Source organism: Erinaceus europaeus, chromosome 14 (genome assembly GCF_950295315.1).
Source record: "Erinaceus europaeus chromosome 14, mEriEur2.1, whole genome shotgun sequence".
Taxonomy (NCBI): Eukaryota; Metazoa; Chordata; class Mammalia; order Eulipotyphla; family Erinaceidae; genus Erinaceus; species Erinaceus europaeus.
In genome coordinates this window covers 2,678,390-2,694,079 of record NC_080175.1, presented here as the reverse complement: position 1 = coordinate 2,694,079, position 15,690 = coordinate 2,678,390, and the positions used below count along the sequence as shown (strand labels likewise).

General features: G+C 46.8%; 1 protein-coding gene across 1 annotated transcript in view; it reads right to left on the bottom strand.

Moving 5' to 3' along the window:
• Nucleotides 1-15,690, bottom strand: part of C14H10orf90 (chromosome 14 C10orf90 homolog) — a 201,842-nt gene that overhangs the window by 173,444 nt on the left and 12,708 nt on the right. The window lies entirely within an intron of this gene.

Below are 15,690 nucleotides of genomic sequence, written 5' to 3'. Positions count from 1 at the left end.
TATTATTCTCTCCCTCTCTACCTTCCTCTCTCCTCTCAAGTTCTCTCTGTCCTGTCCAAAAAAAATGTGAATAAATAAATAAACAAACAAACATGGTCTCCAGGAGCAGTGGATTCACAGTGCAGGCACCCAGCCCCAGCGACAACCCTGGAGGCAAAAAAAAAAAAAAGTTAAGAAAGAGAGAGAGAGTGCAGCAGGTTAAGCGCATGTGGCGCAAAGCACAAGGACCGGCATAAGGATCCCGGTTCGAGCCCCCGGCTCCCCACCTTCAGGGGAGTCGCTTCACAGGTGGTGAAGCAGGTCTGCAGGTGTCTGTCTTTCTCTCCCCCTCTCTGTCTTCCCCTCCTCTCTCCATTTCTCTCTGTCCTATCCAACAACAACATCAATAACAACAATAATAACTACGACAATAAGAAACAAGGGCAACAAAAGGGAATAAATAAATATTTTTTTAAAAGGAAGAATGAATGAAAGGAAGGAAGGAAAGGAGGGAGGGAGGGAGGGAGGGAGGGAGGGAAAAATAAAGAAGGAAGGAAGGAAGGAAGAAAGGAAGGGAGGAAGGAAGGAAAGAAAGGAGGAGGCAGGTGGTTGTGCAGCTGGTTGAACACACACATTGTGATGCACAAGGACCCAGGTTCAAGCCCCTGCTTCCCACCTGCAGGGGGGGGTGCTTCACAAGCAGTGGAGCAGGGCTGCAGGTGTCTCTCTGTCTCTCTCCCTCCCCCTCTCTATGCTTCTCTCAATTTCTCTTTTCTCTACCCAATAATAAGTAAATAAAAATATTTAAAAATAGGCAAAAAAAAATCAAGAAACATGGCTAGAGCCTGCCCCCCACACTCACCCCCCACCCCCAAGAAAGAACCTCAGACTGTAATGAGTGGATATTCATTTTCTTTTTCCTCCCGCATTTAATTTGCTAGGGAATAAAAATTGATTTCTGATGACTTTTCAAAAATAAGCAAGAAGAATTAAGGGACGGAAAATAGCCGTAATCCACTGGTATTGATTTCACCAGCGGATCAGACGGCCACAGGTAATACTGGTATTGATTTCACCAGCGGATCAGACGGCCACAGGTAATACTGGTATTGATTTCACCAGCGGATCAGACGGCCACAGGTAATACTGGTATTGATTTCACCAGCGGATCAGACGGCCACAGGTAATACTGGTATTGATTTCACCAGCGGATCAGACGGCCACAGGTAATACTGGTATTGATTTCACCAGCGGATCAGACGGCCACAGGTAATACTGGTATTGATTTCACCAGCGGATCAGAGGGCCACACGTAATACTGGTATTGATTTCACCAGCGGATCAAAGGGCCACACGTAATACTTCTTCTCTGTCGCATCCTCGTGCTGAATGACTGTCCAGTGAGGAGCAGACATTGAATAACTATTGATAAATTGATTAGCCATGAGCAATTCAATTTCAGGAATCAGCCTTCGGGGGCCAACACAAATAAGAGGAGGACACAGCAGAGATGCCGTAGCCTGGGATGCCTGGATCACAGGCTGGCTCACTGCTGGGAGGCTGGGGGGTGGGCTTGGTAACTTTGCTCCGAAAGCAGTTTCCCTGGGCGGGGGGTGGGGCAGAGGGTGTGGGGGGTGGGCTTTGGGCCCCAGTTTAGAGACTTAGCACCAGACACCTCCCTCCACACTATGTCTGTCCCCAGGACAGTCTGCACCCTGGAGAGCCCCACCACCTGAACTCAGAGTTGGGGTCTCTTCTGACCACCCCCCCAACCCTCAGCAGGGTTTGAAGAGGTCACACATTCCTAGGGTTTGAACCCCAGCTCACTTCTCTCTCCCAATCTCTCTCTCCCAATATCTCTCTCCCAATATCTCTCTCTCTTTCCCTCTCCCTCTCCCTCTCCCTCTCCCTCTCTCTCCTTCCCTCCAGGATTATCTCTGGGGCTTGGTGCAGGCTCTATGAATCCACTGCTCTTGGCCACTTTTTCCACTTTATTGGATAGGATGGAGAGAAATGGAGAGAGGAGGGGAAGAAAGAGAGGTGGGGGAGAGAGAGAGAAAGATAGACACTTGCAGACCTGCTTCACCTCTTGTGAAGCGACCCCCTGCAGGTGGGGAGCCGGGAGTTCGAACCTGGATCCTTACGCCTGCCGGCCCTAGTGCTTCATCGATGTGCCTTGACCCGCTGCTCCACCCCCCACCCCAGCTCCCTTCTCAATCCTCAAGCTGAGCTAAACTCTGGGGTTCTGTTCCCCTTTGGGGTCTATCTTCCTCTCTGCTTTGTGGGATGCATAGTGGAAACAGAGGGCAGTGGGTTCTCTCCCAAGAAAACACTGGGTCTCCCCAGCTTCTAGGGCAGAGAGAAAGAAGGCAAGTGGCCCCTAGGCTGGGGGTGGGCTGGTGAAGTGGCCTTGTCCTGTTTGGGGAGGGGGCTCTCTGAGCCCCCCTAGCCGGGTCCCACTCATTCACCATCTTCTTAGTCGCAACATGAGTAATTATGAGTTAGTAACCATGATAAGGAGTCAGGAATCAGGAGAAGTGCTGACAAATTACTGAACTGGTTACTGAGCGCTGGGAACTACAGCGCAAGCCCTGTCCTCACCTGCTCACCAGGACCTCCCAGTTGTAAGAAAGACACCAGCCCAGCAGAGAAGGCCAAGGCCATGGACAGAACCATACCCAGACCAGACCTAACCCAAAGAAGCAGCACTGTTTGCTGGCATGTTCCAAAGATTATTCACACCTCCTCTCAGTACAGCTGCAGGTGCTAAACGTCAGGCCTCATACAAGTAGAAAACCACTGAGCAGCCTTTTTCACTTCACAGTGAAAACAGCCCTTTTCACTTCACAGTTTAAATTTACAGGCAGAAAGAGAGAGAGAGAGAACAGATGAGTGAGACACGATGACACTGCCCTATCCCCTGTGGTGCTGGGACTCAAACTCAGGACCTCACACCCTGAGTTACACACTGTTTCTCCTGGCCACTCACCATTTTTAAATAACTTCTGTTTGTTATTAATAGTTTGTCACAAGATGGTGAGATGACTGTCTAGTCCCACGCCCACCACCAGAGCTCTGTGTCCTCACCCTACCACCTCTCAAAGATCACCGCTAGAGTTTTCACAGGTCTTACAGTTTGCTGGCTTCTGTTTTGTTTGGATTTTTTTTTGGCAGGTTTATATAAATCAGCTCTCTAGATTTCATGTATGAGTAAAACCGTCTGGTAGCTGTCTTTCATCTCTTTACTTATTGTTAAGCTTCATCACCGCCAGTTCCATCCATTTTGTCCCGAAGGGCACAATGTTATCTTTTTTATTACACAATAGTATTCCATGGAGTCCATATCCCATAACTTCTTTATCCATCAGCTGATGATGGGCGTCTAGCCTGCATCCACTCTCTGGCTGTTGTGAACAATGCAGCTGTGAACACAGGGCTGCAGGTGTCCCTTCCAATTAGTGCTTGAGTGTCCACTGGATAAATGCCTAAGATTTCATCATCACATCATCATCACCATCATCATCATCATCACATCATCATCACCATCATCATCATCATCACCATCATCATCATCACCATCATCATCATCACCACCATCATCATCACCATCATCACCATCATCATCATCATCACCATCATCATCACATCATCATCATAACATCATCATCATCACCAACATCATCATCACATCATCATCATCACATCATCATCATCATCACATCATCATCATCATCACATCATCCCCACCATCAACATCATCATCATCACATCATCACCATCATCATCACCACCACCATCAACATCATCATCATCATCACCATCATCATCACCATCATCATCACCACTACCATCAACATCATCATCATCATCACCATCATCATCATCACCATCATCACATCATCATCATCACCATCATCATCACCACCACCATCAACATCATCATCATCATCACCACCATCATCATCACCATCATCATCACCACCACCATCAACATCATCATCATCACATCATCATCACATCTCATCATCACATCATCATCACATCATCATCATCACCATCATCATCATCACCATCATCATCATCATCACCATCATCACCATCATCACATCATCACCGTCATCATCATCATCATCATCATCACCATCAACATCATCATCATCACCATCATCATCATCACCATCATCACATCATCATCATCATCATCATCACCATCATCATCATCACCATCATCATCATCATCACCATCATCATCACCACCATCATCATCATCATCACCATCATCATCACATCATTATCATCACTATCATCATCATCACATCATCATCATCATCATCACATCATCCCCACCATCAACATCATCATCACCATCATCATCATCACATCATCCCCACCATCATCATCACCATCATCATCACATCATTATCATCACCATCATCATCATCATCACATCATCATCATATCATCATCATCATCACATCATCCCCACCATCAACATCATCATCACCATCATCATCACCATCATCATCATCATCACATCATCCCCACCATCATCATCATCACATCATCATCATCACATCATCACCATCATCATCATCATCGTCATCATCATCACCATCATCATCATCATCATCACCATCATCATCATCATATCATCATCATCATCATCACCACCACCATCAACATCATCATCATCATCATCACATCATCATCATCACCATCATCATCATCACCATCATCATCATCATCACCATCATCATCATCATCACATCATCACCATCATCATCATCATCACCACCATCATCATCATCATCACCATCATCATCATCATCACCATCATCATCATCACCATCATCACATCATCATCAAATCATCACATCATCATCATCACATCATCATCATCACCATCATCATCACATCATCATCATCATCACCATCATCATCATCACATCATCCCCACCATCAACATCATCATCATCATCACCATCACCATCATCATCACCATTATCATCATCAACATCATCATCACATCATCATCATCATCACCATCATCATCATCACCATCATCATCATCACCATCATCATCATCACCATCATCATCATCACATCATCACCATCATCATCATCACCACCACCATCAACATCATCATCATCACCATCATCATCACCATCATCACATCATCATCATCACATCATCATCATCACATCATCACCATCATCATCATCACCATCATCATCATCATCATATCATCATCATCACCATCATCATCACATCATTATCATCACCATCATCATCATCACCATCATCATCATCATCACCATCATCATCATCATCACCATCATCACATCATCATCATCAAATCATCACATCATCATCATCACATCATCATCATCACCATCATCATCACATCATCATCATCATCATCATCATCATCATCACATCATCCCCACCATCAACATCATCATCATCATCACCATCACCATCATCATCACCATCATCATCATCAACATCATCATCACATCATCATCATCACCATCATCATCATCACCATCATCACCATCATCATCATCATCATCACATCATCACCATCATCATCATCACCACCACCATCAACATCATCATCATCACCATCATCATCATCATCATCACATCATCATCATCACCATCATCATCACATCATTATCATCACCATCATCATCATCATCACCATCATCATCATCACATCATCACCATCATCATCATCATTACCACCACCATCAACATCATCATCATCATCACCATCATCATCATCACCATCACCATCATCATCACATCATCATCATCATCACATCATCATCACCATCATCATCACCATCATCATCATCACCATCATCATCATCATCACCATCATCATCACCATCATCACCATCATCATCACCATCATCATCATCATCATCATCATCACATCATCACCATCATCATCATCATCATCATCACCATCCTCATCATCATCATCACCATCATCACGTCATCACATCATCATCATCACCACCATCATCATCACATCATCATCATCACCATCATCATCATCACATCATCATCATCATCATCATCACCATCATCATCATATCATCATCACCATCATCACATCATCCCCACCATCAACATCATCATCATCATCACCATCATCATCACATCATCCCCACCATCAACATCATCATCACATCATCATCACCATCATCATCATCATCACCATCATCATCATCACATCATCATCATCATCATCACCATCATCATCACCATCATTTTACCAAGTCTTAGTATTGACGGAATGTTTCCTGTCTCTGCTGATACAGACTTCCTATTGAGTGTGTCCTCTTCCAGCCTGGACCTTCCACAGGGAGTATTGGACACCAGGCCTTTCAGGGAGAAAATAAAAGTGCAGGAACACTGGCAGGGTGGTGGTTAGGGTGGAGAGCCATTCCAGCACAGGCAAGTAGGGTGTCTGCAAGCTACCTGGAATGGTGATGAGGTGGGGAGAGAAAGGGAGCCCTCCACTGATCAGAGAAGCGATCACAGAAGCCAGAACACACACACTCTGCACCCCAAAACAAATCTGGGTCTATCCTCCCAGAGAGGGGCATGTTAGGGGAAGATGATCAGAGCACTCTGAAGCACAGTTGCACTAGGACCCAGAACCTTTGTGACAGGGAATTTTCATTGTTGCACCATCAACAAGAGGGAAGAGATTCTGGAGGACACTTGAGGAAGTCAAGTGTTGTGTGTCTTATCTGAGGGGGGAGAGGAAAAAGGAAGGACAACTATGAGATGACTTCACTCATAAGTGATTGAGAACTGGAAACATGAACTTGAAAAAAAAATAATATAGATAACCAACCCATAACTATCATCTTGAGGGAAATATGGTGGTTTCCACTGGGCAGGGGGCTATGGGGGCACAGAACTCTGGTGGTGGGAGAGGTGTTATACTCTTATTATCTTACAGTCTTGAAGATCACTATTATATCCTTAATTTAAAAAAATAAAGCAAGAAATACTCTCTCCCACCTACCATAATCACTCTCTCTCTCTACAGCAAGCCTTCTGGAAGAAGCCCACTCCCTCTCCCAGCTTCACTCTCCCACACCCTTCTCACTTCTCTGCAGTGTAGCGTGAGCGGCTCTCACAGTGACACTGAAACTCTGCTCACTTGGTGCCCAGAGTCCAACCCACCACCCACACCAATGTATGCTCTCCTAGCCACCCCCATGGTGCCAGTCCTGAGAGCTCTCCATCGCCCTCCACCACCTCTGTGGAGACTGACATCCTCCTCTCAAGACCATGAGGCTTCCGACCCCCACTCCAGCTCCCTCCTGCCTCCTCCCTCCCAGCAATGCCTCCACAGAGCAAGCTGAAGTGTGTTAAAAGAAAGAAAGGGAGAGAGACAGAGAGATAACTGCAGCCCTGCTTCACCACTCCTGAAGCTTTCCCCCTGCAGGTGGGGACCAGGGACTTGAACCTTGTAGAGTATAGTGTGTGCACTCAACCAGGTGCACCACTGCCTGGCCCCTCCTAACTGTTTTTTCCCCAACTCAACACCAGGGATTTTGAACTTACTCAAGACCTGGTAGAAGATGCAAAGATGTTTTGCAGTGGGGTCCATGACAGCAAACTACAGAGAGCATCTGAAATATGTGCTGTGTGTGGCCCAGACATTCCGACACAAGGTAGGATGCCCCTGGTCCTGTCTCCCTCAGCCCCCAACCCACAGCCTATAATGGCCATCAGAGGTGACCTTGGATATTATGCTAATTTCAGTATTGATTCCTAAGTGACAGGCAAACCATGGCATTTTTGAACAAGAGAGGTGCACCTTCTGATTGATTATATACTAAAGTTTATCCTGATGCAGGCTGCATGAGAGCCATTTCTTTTCAGCTTTTTCTCATGAGATTAAACCTGATGGAAATGATGGAGACTGAGATGACCTTGATCGCTGGTGATGCCAAAAGCCATGCTTTCTGAGTGGTGCTCACCAACTTTCCAAGGCAGCCATATTTATTGATTTTAAATTTAAGTTTCATTATGGTGAAATATATATGACCTAAAAATGTGCCGTTAGAGACTACAGCAAACTGAAAAGCTTCTACACAACAAAAGAAAACACCACCTAAACAAAGAAACTCCTGACAGAATGGGAGAAGACCTTCATATGCCGCACATCAGACAAGAGGCTAATCACCTACAAATATAAAGAGCTCACCATACTCAGCAACAAGAAAACAAGTAGCCCCATCCAAAAACGGGCAGTGGACATGGACAGATTATTCACCAAAGAAAAGATCCAAAAGGCCAACAAACACATGAAAAAATGTTCCAAGTCACTGACTGTCAGAGAAATGCCAATGAAGATAACAATGAGATCCCACTTCACCCCCGTGAGAATGCCACACATCTGAAAAGGTAACAGCAGCAAATGCTGGAGAGACTGTGGGGACGAAGGATCCTCCTGCACTGCTCGTGGGAATGTCAGTGGGTCCAGCCCCCGTGAAAACTCTCAGAAGGCTAGAAGTGGGCCTGCCCTGTGACCCTGAAATTCCTCTCCTGGGGACAGATCCTAAGGAACCCAACACAGTCATCCAAAGAGACTGTGTGCACCTATGTTCACAGCAGCACAATGTGTAACAGCCACAGCCTGGAAGCAACCCAGTGTGGGAGAGATCTACCCCCCAGGCTGGGTCAAGGCCTATCCTCTCTACATCGAGTCTTGAGAGGGTGGACCCCGAGCCCTCCCCAAGAGAGGCAATAGGTGTGTACCTTCTCAACCATGTGGACCCAAGATGGCGCCAGGACTCCAGGCTGGGGGCAGAGACCCCATCACAAGTTCCTTAACTCATGACTAAGAGAGTGGCCATAATGTCTTATGCTATGGGCATGACGTGCTGTGGTATGAGGTGTGGCTCTGTGATCGGTTTGCTATTACTTCCCCTCCCCTAAACCACAGTTATTAACCCCACCTGCTGTACAATAAGTGAGCTGTCTCTCGGAAGCACTCCTGCAGGTACATGTCTCTCACCGTACGCTCACCCTCACCACCCGTTTCCCTGTGGGGACGTGTCGCCCCCTCAACCCGCGTAGGCCCCCGGTGAGAAATAGGTGACAACCCAGGTGTCCATCAACAGATGAATGACTGAGCACGTTGTGGTCTATAGACACAATGGAATACTACTCAGCTGTTAATATGGTGAGCTCACCTTCATCTCACCTTGGATGGAGCTTGAAGGAATCCTGTGAAGTGAGATCAGCCAGAAAGAGAAGGGTGGTATCGGCTGATCTCACTCACGGACAGAAGTGGAAACATGAGAACAGAAGGGGAAACACCAAGCAGAACCTGGACTGGGTTTGGTGTCTTGCAGTAAAGCAAAGGTCTCTGGGGACAGATGACAGGGAGAGGGGTGGGGTGGCAGGACGTGGCAGGAGGGCTTTCAGGTCCTTGTACCTGATGAAGGACCTCTTCTTGGGGTGAGAATGTTTGGCAGACACGTGGCCTAGAGATGCGATATTGTGCCCCTGTGCAAACACCTGTACTGTAACCATTAACCTCCCAATAAAAAGTAAAGAAAAACATATGCCCCTCCCCAAGTCTGAAGCAGCCTTCGCTCTACTTTCAGTCCCCGTGACGTTAGTGACTCTAACTTGTGTAAGTGGAGTCAAGCAATATTTGCCTTTTGGAGCTGGTTCATTTTAGTCAGCATGGTGTCCTCAAGGTTAGTTCACATTACAAGCCAGAATCTCTTTCCTTATTAGGGTTGAATGCTACTCCATGACACCTATTAGATGACACTTTTCTTCACGAAGATAAAGTTCTCCAGGAGGCGTGCCATCACCCAGCCCCCCTTCCCTTTTTTTTTTTTTTTTCATTTGAAGACACTTTTGACCTACATTTCTCTCTTTTTAAAAATGTGTTTATTTATTCCCTTTTGTTGACCTTGTTGTGTTGTTTTATTGTTGTAGTTATTGATGTCGTTGTTGGATAGGACAGAGAGAAATGGAGAGAGGAGGGGAAGACAGAGGGGGAGAGAAAGACAGACACCTGCAGACCTGCTTCACCGCCTGTGAAGCGACTCCCCTGCAGGTGGGGAGCCGGGGGTTCGAACCAGGATCCTTGCGCCAGTCCTTGCACTTTGTGTCGTCTGCGCTTAACCCGCTGTACTACTGCCTGACTCCCTCTCTCTTTTTTAATTAGTGATTTAATATTGATTTATAAAAATCACAAGATAACAGGAGTACAGCTCCTGTTCCCACCAGCAGAGTTCTGAGCCCTCAGTCTGGAAAAGAGAAATTTCCCATGAGTGGTCATCCCACTTCCGGTTATCTTGTCTATCACCAAAACTCTCTCCCTTTACACTGTCTGAACTGGAAGATGCTTTGAAGAGGGTTAAACTGGGAATGGCTGCTGGCTATGATAACATCACCCCAGAACTCATTCTTAACTTGGGCCCCGCAGCAAAGAAATGGCTCACTACATTCCTGTCCCACATCTTGGAATCTGAGTCTATGCCCAAAGTTTGGCGTCGTGCGAAGATAATAGCAGTTTTGAAACCAAAGAAAGACCCAACACTGGCCGCCAGCTATAGACCAATTTCTCTCCTCTCCGTGTGTTACAAACTCCTTGAGAGGCTGCTTCTGTCACGTATTTCTCCTCTTACAGAGAAATTCCTATCACCCGCCCAAGCTGGTTTCCGCCCAGGAAGATCTACCTGCGAACAAGCCCTGGCCCTCTCAACTTACATTGAAAATGGATTCCAGAAGAATTTAAAGACGGGTGCTGTCTTTGTTGATCTCACAGCAGCCTATGACACGGTCTGGCACCATGGTCTCCTAGTCAAGATCTCAAGATGCCTGGCTCCATGGGTGGCCAACACTATATCGTTTCTTCTCCAAAACAGAAGATTCCGGGTGCATCTGGGTGACAAGTCTAGCAGATGGAGACTTGTCTCAAGTGGCCTCCCCCAGGGCTCTGTTCTGGCTCCTACGCTATTTAATATTTACATCAATGACCTTCCAGAAACTTCTTCAAGGAAGTTCATCTACGCCGATGACATCTGCTGTGCAACTCAGGCATCCAAGTTCGACATCCTCGAGGAAACACTCACGAAAGACATGTCTCTGATATCTGATGACTGTAAAAAATGGTGACTAATCCCTAGCACTGCAAAAAACGGTATCATCTGTTTTCCATCTACACCATGCCTCGGCCTCACGTGAGCTTAATGTACAGCTTGGCGATACGAGAATCCGGCAGGAAGCCCAGCCAGTCTATCTTGGCGTTACTCTCGATCGCACCATGTCATTTCACGAACATCTCATAAAAACTGCAGCAAAGGTGGGCGCGAGGAATAACATCATTGCAAGACTGGCCAGCTCCTCATGGGGCGCGAGCGCTTCCACACTGCGATCATCATCTCTGGCATTATGCTATTCCACTGCAGAATACTGTGCCCCAGGATGGTTCCGTAGCCCCCATGTCCACTTGGTTGATTCCAAATTATATTCCTCCATGAGGATCATTTCTGGAACCATCCGTTCCACCCCGGTTCCATGGCTGCCAGTTCTTAGCAACATCGCCCCGCCAGATATTCGTTGGGATGCGGCATCATCTAAGTTCATTTCCCACGTCTACGCTCGACCAGACCTGCCAATATACGCGGATATCTTCGCCCACCCTGTCCAACGCTTGACGTCTCGTCACCCAATCTGGTCCCCTACGCCTACACTGAACTTCTCTGTTCCAGTCTCTTGGAAACAGAGTTGGCAGTCAGCTGAGGTCAAGAACAAACACCTCATCACAGACCCCTGCGAGCGTCAACCCGGCTTTGACCTAGCACGTTATGATCGGGCCCTCCTCAATCGCTATCGAACAGGCCATGGCCGGTGCGCCACTATGTTCCATCGCTGGGGAGCCAGAGACGACCCGAACTGCCCCTGCGGCTCCAGACAGACTATGACCCACATAGTCAACGACTGCCACCTCTCCAGATTCAAAGGAGGTCTCGAAACTTGACATCAGGCTCAACCTGATGCTATTGACTGGCTACGGAAGAAGGGCAAATGCTAGAAGAAGAAATCCGTTCACTGGAAGCTGCAGCTGTTCTCCTGAGGCTGCCGCTATGGGTTGCCTTGATATTTCTACAACTCTCTGTCTAGATTTGCTCTTTCTTCCCCCATGGTCCGATCTTCTCTTCCTTTCCAAGTCACCCCCACACCTGTGACTACTACCTCCCTTTTTCCTCTTCTCTCTCCAGGTCCTGGTAGAATTGGCTTTCAGAGCCCTCTGGTCACCTTCCCCTTATCATTTCTCCCCTTCTGGGAGGATGGACCCAAATTCTTTTTGGGGAGCAGAAGGTGGGAGTTCTGGCTTCTGTAATTGCCTCTCTGTGGGATATGGGTGTCGGCATGACCTGCATTTCTTGAAAAGACAGCTACAGGGTGTTTTATTCATGCGAACAATGCAAAGAACTGAAACACATGACCTTGGGGAAAGGAGCCAAGCTGTCTCCAAGACTTCGTGGAAATTATGGTGGTTATCCTGGGGAGGTAAGGGGGCAGAACTGTGTTGGTGGATGCGGTGTGGGACTCCATGATCAAATGAGCCATGATTAAATCACTGATAAAAAATTAATTAAAATTGGGGCTGGGTGGTGGCGCACATAGTTGCACGCACATATTTCAATGAGCAAGGACCCGGGTTTGAGCCCCTGGTCCCCACCTGCAGGGGGAAGCTTCACAAGTGGTGAAGCAGGGCTTCAGGTGTCCTCTGTCTCTCTCGTCTATCTCCCCCTTCTCTCTTGATTTCTGGCTGCCTCTATCCAATAAATAAGGAAAGATAATAAAAAATGTAATTAATTAAAATTAACAAAAACACGATAGATGAAGGACATGAATGAAAAAAACAGAATCAAGATGGGAGTTGGGCGGTAGCGCAGCGGGTTAAGCGCACGTGGCGCAAAGCGCAAGGACCGTACAGATCCCGGTTCGAGCCCCCAGCTCCCCACCTGCAGGGGAGTCTCTTCACAGGCGGTGAAGCAGGTCTGCAGGTGTCTGTCTTTCTCTCCCCCCTGTCTTCCCCTCCTCTCTCCATTTCTCTCTGTCCTATCCAACAACGACAACAATAAAACAACAAGGGCAACAAAAGGGAATAAATAAATAAATAAAATCTTAAAAAAAAAAAAACAGAATCAAGAGAGAAAAGTGTGTGGTATTCGCTGTCAATAAGTCAGTAGGTCACACTGGTGGCAAGACTGTTCACCGCTTACATGCAAGTGAAAATCTTTCATATAGGGACTTGGGCACTAGTGCAGGGGCTTAAGGACTGGCATAAGGATCCCGTCCAAGCCCCCCACCTGCAGGGGAGTCGCTTCACAGGTGGTGAAGCAGGTCTGCAGGTGTCTGTCTTTCTCTCCTCCTCTCTGTCTTTCCCTCCTCTCTCCATTTCTCTCTGTCCTATCCAACAATGACATCAATAACAACAACAATAATGACTACAACAACAATAAAAAACAGCAAGGGCAACAAAAGGGAATATAAATAAATATTTTTTAAATTAAAAAAAAAATTTTAATAATTTTTTTAAATCTTCCATATGTATGCCAGAGTAATACTCTCTTTCTCCCTCTTTCTCTCTCTCTCTGTCTTTCTATTTGCCATTAATAAAAAATATCTCTTATTAAAATTGTATTATTTTATAGAAAAGGACAGTGAGAGACCCAAAAATAAATACATGTAACATTTTCTTTCTCTCTTTTTCCTAAGGATGAAATAATGTTCTTTATTATTTATTTATTGTTTATTTGTTTTTTCTCACTCCTATCACCAAAGGTCTGTGTCCCTATCCTCACCCCCATAGATAACCACTGTAGTTGCCCCCCCAGTCTTGAAAATAGGTTGACATTTTGATTTTTGTTTTTGTCACATTCATATATTCAATTCTCTATATTCCACATATGAGTACAACAATTCTGGAGCTGTCCACCACTTTACTTGCTTCACCGTGCACCATCTTTTCCAATTCTCTCCACGTACAGAAACACTTTCCCCGCTCAGCGAAAGCTTTTGCTGTAACCCTTGCTGCTTAGTGCTGACCAGAGAAACTGATCAGGCCCAAGCCATTTGCCGAGATGTTAAGTGAGTCGTGACTCAGTCCCCTCCAGACCTTGTCTCCCCTAGCTGGAGCCATCAGCTTGAAATTCAGTGAAAGGTAACAGTGACTCACCAATGCCGCACAGTGGGAGAGACTCCAGCCGGCCCTCACCCTCTAACCTCAGGGGATCCCAGGGCTGGGCTCCCGCAGCAGCTCTGAGTGTGGGGTCCCTATGTGCAGATGGTGCCCCGATTGAGTCCTCTAACAGCCCCGGGGGGACAAGAACAACTAACGGCTCCATTTAACAGGTGGAGAAGTTGAAGCAGATAGGATAAATAACCACCGAAATACACACACACACACACACACACACACGGACACACACATGTAATCACAGGAAGAAACCCAGACTTGAGTGCAGGAATTAGTATCTCTCTTTGGGAACAGAAAACTACAACAAGTCAAGTCTAAGGAGAAAGGTGTGACTCCTCCCAATTGCAGAAAACATTCTAGGGGCCAGGCAATGGTGCACTGAGATCTTCTTCTAGCGTTTGCCCTTCTTCTGCAGCCAGTCAACAGCGTCAGCTTGAGCCTGATGCAAAGTTTCGAGACCTCCTTTGAATCTGGAGAGGTGGCAGTCGTTGACTATGTGGGTCATAGTCTGTCTGGAGCCGCAGGGGCAGTTCGGGTCGTCTCTGGCTCCCCAGCGATGGAACATAGTGGCGCACCGGCCATGGCCTGTTCGATAGCGATTGAGGAGGGCCCAATCATAACGTGCTAGGTCAAAGCCGGGTTGACGCTCACAGGGGTCTGTGATGAGGTGTTTGTTCTTGACCTCAGCTGACTGCCAACTCTGTTTCCAAGAGACTGGAACAGAGAAGTTCAGTGTAGGCGTAGGGGACCAGATTGGGTGACGAGACGTCAAGCGTTGGACAGGGTGGGCGAAGATATCCGCGTATATTGGCAGGTCCGGTCGAGCGTAGACATGGGAAATGAACTTAGATGATGCCACATCCTGACGAATATCTGGCGGGGCGATGTTGCTAAGAACTGGCAGCCATGGAACGGGGTGGAACGGTGCACTGAGATAAGCGTACAGAGTACCAAGCACAAGGATCTGGTTTTGAGACCTTGGCTCCCCACTTGCACAGGGAAGCTTCACAAGCAGTGAAGCGGGTCTGCAGGTGTCTGTCTTTCTCTCTCCCTCTCTCCCTCCCCCTCCTCTCTCAATCTCTCGCTGTCCTAGCCAATCAAATGCAAAAATGACCACCAGGAACAGTAGATCCATAGTGCTGGCACCAAGCCCCAGTAATAACCCTGAAGGAAAAAAAGAAAGACAAGAAAAAAGAAAACATTCTGGCTTGCAAAACACCTGACTGGAGCCAGACTGAAAGACCGGGTGTCTGGTGTGGCCTCACAGGTGACCTCAGAGTGAGAAATGGATAAGATCCTTAGATATGAACTTAACTCCTGTAGTAAATAAGCAGAAACCGAGTCTGGGAACAGAGGCTGGGAACAGAGGCGCAGGTCAGGGACTCCCATCTGCTGGCCTGGCCCTCCCAAGACAAAAGAGAAAAGTCAGGGTCCATCACGG